Source organism: Rattus norvegicus, chromosome 6, assembly GCF_021556685.1.
Source record: "Rattus norvegicus strain SHRSP/BbbUtx chromosome 6, alternate assembly SHRSP_T2T, whole genome shotgun sequence".
Classification (NCBI taxonomy): domain Eukaryota; kingdom Metazoa; phylum Chordata; class Mammalia; order Rodentia; family Muridae; genus Rattus; species Rattus norvegicus.
The window spans coordinates 36,746,104-36,752,103 of NC_141539.1; the positions used below are offsets into that span (position 1 = coordinate 36,746,104).

A 6,000-nucleotide genomic window follows, 5' to 3' on the forward strand; every position below is an offset into this window, starting at 1 on the left:
TGCACAAGATCATATTCTGGCCTAAATGGGAGAGGACTATATGAAGTGTCACCTCTAAATGAGGAGCTATTGAAAATCGATGGCCATTTGGGTAATCACTTTATTCGGTGATAATGCCATTGGTTAGTTGTCCATGATCAACTAAATAACCTCATACCAAGGCACACATAAACAGCCTAATTAAACTTGGTGTGTTATCTGTAAAAATACAAGAAGAGGGATTGTTGGGAAAAGGAAGGGATCAAGAGGTGTGGTTAGAGGATAAGATAGGGGAATTCAGAGCAAATGTGATCCAAACTCATTATATGCATGCGTGAAATTGTCAAAGAATAAAGTAAAACAGATATGGTACGAGAAATACCCCACAGAACAGAATTCCCAGCTCATTCCCTGCAAACAGTCCTGGGAGTTCACCTCTCGGGGGATGTTAACATTTATCAGTTTGAATCTTTGCTCATGCCAATCTATGTCATTTTGGATCTTCTCATAGCCCAAATGCTTGCAAAACAATTTACTAAAGATATTTGCTGCTTCTAGGCTTTCGAGAAAATAGAAATGAAATTTACATTACCATCTCTTTCTTTCCACAATGAAAGAGAAACATTCGGGTAATTGTATTCATTAAATGAGTACATACCTTGCATCTGCCACCACGCAGTATTGTCCCATGCCTTTGGAAAGGCATGTTTGTCTCATTGGTGTTTACATGATAATAAGATTGGGTGCAAATAAGTAAGCAAATTGAAGACAGTCTGTATGAGCTATTGTGAAACACTGTGGTTTTATTTCAGTCACCTGTCAATCTCATGCAATCATCCAGTTCTCTTTTACAAAATCCAAACCTCACTGCCCTTCTGCTCTTTGCATTGGCCTTGGGATATGGGCCTTAGAAAGTTTCATGCTGCTGCCAGAAGCAGCCTGGGAGCTCTGTTCAAATACCTCTAATCAGGTGGAGCCAGTACTCTCTCCTTAGCCACAGAATAGATTGAACTATTTCCCAGGAACAAGTTCCCAGGTATTGAACTTCAGTCATTAAGCTTGGTAGTAAGGTCCCTTACTTGCTAAACCATCTTGCTGGCCCAGTTACAAGGTTTTTATCATAGATTCTTGACCCTTAGCTGGTAAGTCTTCCATTATACTTCAGTCTGAGTAAGTCCTTTCCTTCCTTAATTGTCCCAGCTTTTTAGTTCTGCTTAACTCTGATTTAAACTTTTCTGTTGTTCTGACTTCATTTGGCCTGAAGTCATAGGAGTTGAGGCCCCTTATCATAGCTCCCTTTGCCAACATCCCTGCAGGGCGTGCTGGGCTGGAGAAGTATCAGGCACATGTCTGGGTTCCGGACTTTCTAAGTTGAGATGGCAGAAGTGGGGGGAGCTCCCACCTTCTCCTCCACATTTGCATTGTTTTAGGCCACATGAGTCCTTTATCATAAGGCTAAAGAACTTCATGCCTCATCCCAACTATTCCCTAAAGGAATAGACCCATACACAGGGCATATGATGTGATGGAGAGGTAACACTTGAATCATGTACATCAAAGACACAGGACACAGCACAGAGGGTCATTAATTTCTGGCCAGAGGACAGTAGTTGCCATATTTCATAACTTCTGTGCATTCTATAAGCCAGACATTGGCTAAATGTATTCCAACAGCCCTTTTTTTGTGAATTAAATCACATTAACACAGAAACTCCCATTCATTTACACCTCATGTCATCTCTGGCACATTCTACCCTCCAATAATAAACTCAAAACACTGTTGTAGAAGGTGTGTGGCCACGAAGTATAAAAGGTTTACTTTGTGGATCATAAAAATCACAAAGTCTAGTGACCTCTAGTGTAGACTATGCCTGTCAAGGTTGGGTAGATCAAATTTCTAAAATATACACAATTCACATAACTCCTATATAAGTTGATCAGAGAAAAAAAATAAGGATTGAAAATAAGCCAATAGTTGGGGTGGTTAGCCTAAGGAATATAGAGCAAATTGAAGGAGAGCCACTAAAAACAGAGTGTCCTGCTGTTCTTTTCTGATAAAGATATGCCCCCCAACTTCTTTCTGCTTACTATGATTGTGTTTACTATTACTACACAACTTAAATGAATCTTCTCCCAGGGAGAGGGAAGCAATGGGCATATAAAACTATCCTGGGAATCCTCAGTGCAGTCGGTATGATTTAACAATCACCTAAATGGAAATACTCTTTACATCCTAATAATTCCTGCATACTGCTAAATGCTCACAAAGTATTGGTGTAGCATAGGAAGTAGGCTGTGAGGGAGAGTGCAACAGACCAGAAGTACCTTGGTGCTGTTTTCAGGAGTAGTAACTGGAGGAAAGAGAGGGAAGCCTTTGTGGGGAATGGGAGAGGTTAAGAGGCAATGAAATTGCACCAAAGGTCTCGGTAAACTCCATCAGGAAATCTGAAACTTGGACGAATGTTCTTCCAGGATTGTGCTCAGTGAAGTGCAGGTGGCCGACCTTCATGAGTGTGCAACAACCATTTCAACCAGTCCTTTCAGAACAGACTACCTTAACAAAGAGATTCTCCACCATGAAGAATAAGTCTCAGAGAAGGCTGAGAGTGGAAAGTTACAAACCATGGTTAGATGCTGTCCTGGTACTGTTACCCTGGTTAAAAGCCCAAGGCTATGGAGATCATAGGCCGCTGATATTTTCTAAATGGTATGCTGTCAAATTGCCATCTAGATATATACCTTCATATCCATAGATCCTGGATACTTCAAATCCTGGTCAGGGGAACTTCTTTTTGTGGTGGTCAGCAGTCTATGGATGGACACAAAATGTGGAGAATAGGAGACTGCGTACTTGGTCCCAGTAAGACATATGCATTAACCCTACCACTACCATGGCTTGAATAACATTGAAGAAGAGGAGGCAGAAAGAGTGTAAGGGCTGGGGATAGGGAAGATGGCTATGAACATGCTGCCTGCTAGACATGAGATGGCTGTTGCAGTTAAGACCAGTCAGCAAGTGTGGCACAAGTCCTGCACAAAATTAAGCTAGCCAAAATTCTGCCATAGATGGAAAATCATTTCCAGGTTCCGTCTTCTGCTGAAGAGCTATTGGCAGCTCTTTCCTAGGAACAGGGCATAGGGTTCTTTTTGTTGTTGTTGAGGGTTTCTTTTATTTGCTTTTGTTTTTGTTTTTTGTTTTTTGTTTTTTGTTTTTTTTTTTTTTGAGGTTGTGACCATCGGTAGTTCCTATGCTGAAAGGCATGGCCCCTCACTGTGCACATGTAGAAACAGCACTGACTGGACTTAGTGGGTTATACCCCTGAAAAAAAATGACATGAATTTGGGAAGAGGCATGTTGTAAGGATAAGGAAGAATTTTGAGGGAGAAATGGGGGTTAGGTATGATCATATTTAATTGTATACATGTTTGAAATCCCCCAAAGGGTAGGTGATTTTAAAAAGCAGTGTCATTTGTTTTTCTTATTTAATCTCCTGGATGTTATTGTGTGGTGGTAATTTGTATAAATGGTGAATTTTGAATATGTGAAAAATTTACCTACATGTAAAATTCAATGTGTATTTAATTGTACGTTGTTTTTGTTAATAACATTTAATGCTGTCTATAAAATATAATAAGAGAAAAGGTGTTCTGAAACTACTATCACCAACATTCACAGGAAGCTAAACTTCTAAAAAGAAAAAACAGTGGGACAAATCGCACCTGTTCTCCAACTTGGACTGAGACAAGCATCTCCATCCTTACTCTGTATCCTCAATTCCCTTATCCTCCACCAGCACCTCTACTATGGAGTTGCATGGCCTAGATTCTCTTAATGGATCTGATCTCAGCCCTTAGACCCCATCCTTTTCTCTGTCCACAGCTATCATGCTTGCCGTCTACTACTAAAATTAGGCAAAGGAGTACCATGAAAGACACAATCCTATCCATATTATACTCCAGCATCCAATCCTGAGATATCAACGACTATTGCCTTTCACATGACTACAAATCTTCTCTTACCTGCTGATCTATTCATACATGAAGTTCAAGAGCCTGTGACAATGAAACTCGATGTTTAATTCTGTTAATTTTACTGATAGAACACTAATCCCCCAAGTATTTTGTGGGGCTTGATGAAATCCACCATTCCTTCTTACAAATGTTGGTTCCCAGACTCATCTATCTACTTAACTGGATGCTTCTTCTAAGAATTACTGTGGTCTTACTTCATTAACATAGTTTTAAATATTTTTCTTCTGATCACTAAGCACTGATGCCAAGATTTTATCATTTGGGGAATTTGATCACCATATCAGTTATTAGTTTTATAAATACTTCATCTGCCAGCCTTTATCTTCAGAGTCAGCTACTGATGAGTTCTGGGAGACATTGGTGTTTTCTCTGATACATCTCTTATTGCTTTGAGAAGCACATCATCTTCTGGGTCCACTTACAAAGCATAGCCAGTTAGTGAATTTTCCGAATTACATTGCACTTCATATTCTAACATGCTTCTCTTGGTGAGCCTTTTGATCCCTCACGTGCTGTAAGAATTCATATGTCTGTCATCGCAATATAAGTCATAGCTTTTCCCATATTTCTTAGAGCCACCTTAAGATGTTAGATCAAGTCCCAGAGACCTTGCTAGATTGTTAAGTATTTATCACAGTAAGTTTTTTGACCATCTCCATCTTCTACCTTCTTAAGTTCAGCATTTTTAGCATCTACTTCTTGTGTGTGTTATTCCTTATGGGTCCATATTCCTCATAGATGTTAGCATGACTTCTATGATTTCTGAAAGGTGTGTGATTGTCTACTTTATTAGAATCAATGGTAACTGGGGCACTAGTGCAGTCCTCTTGGTATGACTGTGAAGACATTTCTAAAGACAATTTACTGAGGCTGGGAGCAGCCCTGTGCTGAATATGTGTTTCACCATTTCATAGTCTAAGGTTCTATACTAATGAAAAAGGAGTCTAGTATGTCAGATGAGTACTTACACTTTCTTTTCTGTACTCCATGTTCTTCTGAACTTTGTGGAAGTCTATCATCAGGCTCACAACACTATCAGTTCGGCCATGTCTTCCTCGCCATCACGGATACTACTCTTTTAAATCATTAGCCAAAGGAATAAAGCCTTCTTCCAAAGATATCTTTTTATATCAGATATCTGGTATCTGCAAGGAGAAAGGTTTAGAGGTCTAATATAGCACAGCTAGTACCTCTCTGTCCAATTTATCAAAACACTGTATGAAAACATTAGATGAAATCAGCCTCCAGGGAAGAAGCTGGTAACCTCAACCAGGAGGTCTTTTTCAGCTGAAGGTGATACTTGAAGAGAGATCACAGTTGGGGGCCAGCATCCAGAAGAACACCCAATACTCCAGAGCAGTAGAGGAGAGCTCATTCACTCCACACCTGAGAGAACTAACATGTCCTCAGCTTCTCTATGGAAAAATTCTGCAATTAGACTATTATAGCAGATAATGAGTTTAGACTTTTTCCTCATGTTAAGTCAAAAAAGGCTGGGAAGCCAAATACATTTTGCCCTGTCTCACAGGTAAACAGACAGAGCCCTGAAGCAAGATCTCTTTATACTCTTGCCCTTAATTTGCCCTTATCTAATCCAGAGAGGTTCAGACATCATACATAGATAATGAGATGAAGATTCTGAAGACTCTATTTGCTATCCAGTGAACTCCTGACACCCTGGGCAAGAAGAGACCACGTCACTCATTCCTCAATAGTACTTACACTACAGTCAAGTCTGACAGTCCAAACAGACATACCTAATGCCAACGTCTGGTATTCAAGGTGCTGCCTCATTGTCTATCATTGAAAATATTTCCCTTAAAGAATAAATCCCATGCATGCTATGAGATTGCCATGGACTAAGGTTGATCTTAAATAACAACAAAAATAACAGAAAGCCCACATACTTATGGAAACTGAACAATTCTCTACTTAATGATAACTTGGAAAAGGAAGAAAGAAAGAAATTGAAGACTTTCTAGAATTTAA

The 6,000-nt window shown here is 39.6% G+C and overlaps 1 long non-coding RNA gene across 1 annotated transcript in view; it reads right to left on the reverse strand.

The window, feature by feature from the left end:
• LOC108351199 (uncharacterized) overlaps positions 1 to 5,156 on the reverse strand; it is a 128,326-nt gene extending 123,170 nt beyond the window's left edge. The window contains exons 1-2 of the long non-coding RNA XR_015623446.1: positions 4,980 to 5,156; positions 2,719 to 2,788 (exon numbers count right to left, since the gene is read on the reverse strand). This is a non-coding gene — a long non-coding RNA (uncharacterized LOC108351199). The remainder of the gene's footprint in view (positions 1 to 2,718; positions 2,789 to 4,979) is intronic.
• Between the last annotated feature and the right edge of the window lie 844 nt (positions 5,157 to 6,000).